This window comes from Choloepus didactylus, chromosome 24 (genome assembly GCF_015220235.1).
Source record: "Choloepus didactylus isolate mChoDid1 chromosome 24, mChoDid1.pri, whole genome shotgun sequence".
Taxonomy (NCBI): domain Eukaryota; kingdom Metazoa; phylum Chordata; class Mammalia; order Pilosa; family Megalonychidae; genus Choloepus; species Choloepus didactylus.
Window position 1 is genome coordinate 23,966,941 of NC_051330.1, and position 3,768 is coordinate 23,970,708.

The following is a 3,768-nucleotide window of genomic DNA, read 5'->3' on the forward strand; positions in this document are numbered from 1 at the left end:
TCTACAAATCTTTACAAGAAGCCTCAATGAACACTGCATTGTTGATTGCCAATCTCTGTCCACATTCTAACCGCTGGTACATATGCTTTCAAATTCAATTCTCAACATTTGGTCATTATAGTAATTTTATATTAATGAGGCCTTACAATTGTATTTGTCCTTTTCTTTCTGGCTTCTTTCACTCAATATAATGTCCTCATGGTCCATTCACATAGTTGCCTGCCTCACTACTTCATTCCTTCTTGCAGTGGTTCAGTATTCCCTTTTATGTATACACTAGAGTTCCCCCTTCTGGTCACCAGTGATGTATCCTTAGGCCACCTGCATTCATTGCAAATCGTGAATATTCCTACCATAAGCACCAGTGCGCCATTGTCTATTTGTGTCCCTGCTTTCAGTTCTTCCAAACATATACCAAATAATGGGGTTGCAGGGTTGGATGGCAACCCTATACTTAGCCTCATGTGGATCCACCACACTACCCTCCAGAGGGGCTGCACCATTCTACTTCCCTACCAACAGTGAATAGGTATATCTCTCTCTCCACATCTTCTCCAGCACTTGTATATTTCTGCTTATTTTTTTATTGTGATTGTTCACATACCATACAATTATCCAAAGACCCAAAGTGTACAATCAGTTGCCCCTGGTACCATCATACAGCTGTGCATCCATCACAATTTTTTTTCAATTTTTAGAATATATTCATTATTCCAGAAAAGAAATAAAGACAAAAATAAAAAAGGAAACTCAAATGCTCCCATATCCCTAACCACCCCCTCCATTGTTGACTCATAATATTGGTATAGTACACTTGTTACCGTTCATGAAAGAAAGTTGAACTACTACTAACTGTAGTATATACTTTGCAATAGGTATATATTTTTTCCTGTATTCACCTCTATTATTAACTTCTAGTTGTAGTGTCATACATTTGTTCTGGTTCATGGAATAGATTTCTAATATTTGTACAGTTAATCATGGACATTGCCCACCACAAGTTTCACTGTTTTATATATTCCCATCTTTAACCTCCAACTTTCCTTCTGTTGACATACATGACTCCAGGCTTCCCCTTTTCACCACATTCACATACCATTCAGCACTGTTAGTTATTCTCACAATGTGCTGCCATCACCTCTGTTCCTTTCCAAACATTTAAGTTCAACCTAGTTTTACATTCTGCTCATACTAAGCAATCACTTCCCATTCTTTAGCCTCGTTCTATATTGTGGTACCTTATATTTCATGTCTATGAGTTGACATATTATAATACGTTCCTATCAGTGAGACCCTGCAATATTTGTTCTTATGTATCTGGCTTATTTCACTCAGTATATTGCCCGCAAGTTTTCATCATCATCCCATTTTTTTAAGATGGTTTTGTTCACACCCCATACATTCCATCCTAAGTACACAATCAATGGTTCTCTGTATAGTCACATATTTATGTGTTCACAACTCTCACCAGTATCTATATAAGGACATCTACATTTCTTCCACAAAGCAGGAGGAAGAGTCAAAGAAGGTAGAGAGGCAAAAGAAAAAGAAAAAAGAAAGAGGAAAAAAGCATGACAGCTGGGAAGCAACAAAAGGAAAAATAGCATTAAACTAAATTAGAATAAAGAGTCAGACAACATTACCAATGCCAAGAGTCCCATACCCTTCCCCTATGTCACCCCCCCCCCCCACATGTAGCTTTGGTATATTGCCTTTGTTATATTAAAGGAAACATAGTACGTTTCTGTTAATTATAGTCTCTAGTTTGCATTGATTGTATTTTCCCCCCAATCCCACCCTATTTTTAACACCTTGCAATGTTGACATTCATTTGTTCTCCCTCCTGTAAAAACATATTTGTACACTTTATCACAATTGTTGAGCACCCTAGTTTCACTGAGTTATACAGTCCCAGTCTTTATCTTTCCTCTTTTCTTCTGGTGTCCCACATGCTTCTAACCTTCCTCTTTCAACAATATTCATAGTTATCTTTGTTCAGTGTACTTACATTGCTGTGCTACCATCACCTAAAATTGTGTTCCAAACCTCTCACTCATTCTTTTCCTATCAGTCTGTAGTGCTCCTTTAGTATTTCCTGTAGAGCAGGTATCTTGTTCACAAACTCTCTCATTGTCTGTCAGGGAATATTTGGAAATCTCCCTCATATTTGAAGGACAGGTTTGTCGGATATAGGATTCTTGGTTGGTGGTTTTTGTCTTTCAGTATCTTAAATATATCACACCACTTCCTTCTTGCTTCCATGGTTTCTGCTGAGAGATCCACACATAGTCTTACTAAGCTTCCTTTGTATGTGATGGATCGCTTTTCTCTTGCTGCTTTCAGGATTCTCTCTGTCTTTGATGTTTGATAATCTGATTATTAAGTGTCTTGGTGTAGGCCTATTCAGATCTATTCTGTTTGGAGTATGCTGTGCTTCTTGGATCTGTAATTTTATGTCTTTAATAAGAAATGGGATGTTTTCATTATTTCCTCTATTATTGCTTCTGCCCCTTTTCCCTTCTCTTCTCCTTCTGGGACACCAATGATATGTACATTCCTGTGTTTCATTTTGCCCTTAAGTTCCCGAAGACGTTGCTCATATTTTTTCATTCTTTTCTCCGTCTGCTCCTTTGCATGTAGGCTTTCAGGTGTTTTGTTCTCCAGTTCCTGAGTGATTTCTTCTGTCTCTTGAGATCTGCTGTTGTATGTTTCCATTGGGTCTTTCATCTCTTGTGTTGTGCCTTTCATTTCCATAGATTCTGCCCATTGTTTTTTTGAACTTTTAATTTCTACCTTATGTATGCCCAGTGTTTTCTTTATAGCCTTTATCTCTTTTCCCATATCTTCTCTAAACTTTTTGAATTGATTTAGCATTAGTTGTTTCAATTCCTGTATCTCAGTTGAAGTGTACGTTTGTTCCTTTGACTGGGGCCATAACTTTGTTTTTCTTAGTGTAACTTGTAGTTGTCTGTTGTCTAGGCATCTGACCTCCTCGGCCACCCCAATCAACTTTTCCCAGATGAGAACAGGCTCAGGTCCCAGAAGGAAGAAATTTTTAATATCTGGTTTCCCTGATGGTGTGTCTTAGGGGATTGACACACCCAGTGCTTTTCTGCCCAGCAGGTGGTGCCTGTCAGCCTGTAACTCCACACTGGTGTAAGGAGGTGTGGCCAGTGGCTGTTTTCCCCCAGGCTCTGGGATCTGGTTCTGAATGGAAGGTGGGTAGTAGAGCTGGGCCCCACCTCTTTCCTCTTGGGAAGATATGCCCCCTAGAGAGAGTTAATTTGCATATAAATAGATTTTTTGTTTCTCTGACTCTGCTATCTCCACCCTTGTCTGTGTCAGAGTGTTGTCAGTTTAAAATGGCTGAGGCTTTCTCTACTGCAGAGCACTGCGAGTTGAAAATGGTTGAGGCTTTCTCCACTGAGCCACCCAGGTTGAGAGAGAGAGAAAGGGACAGAAAGCCCTCTTTCAGGGTCAGTCTATGTCCCCCAGATTCACCCCTCAGCCAGAGATAGCACCCGATACTTTGGGCTCCCCATCCTGAGACAGATACGTCCCCTGACTCTCCAAGGTCAGTCATCACCAAAAGCCTCTGTCTGCTTGTTGGGGATTCGTAGTTTGTATTGAGGGGTTAACATTAAAATGCCAGTTGGAGCTGGGCTGAGGTATATTTGCTTGTTCAGAGAGTGCTGCTCTCTAGCACCACGAGGCTTTGCAGTTCAGGCTGCTGTGAGGGAGGGGGCTTTTGACTCAGGTCTGCAGTTT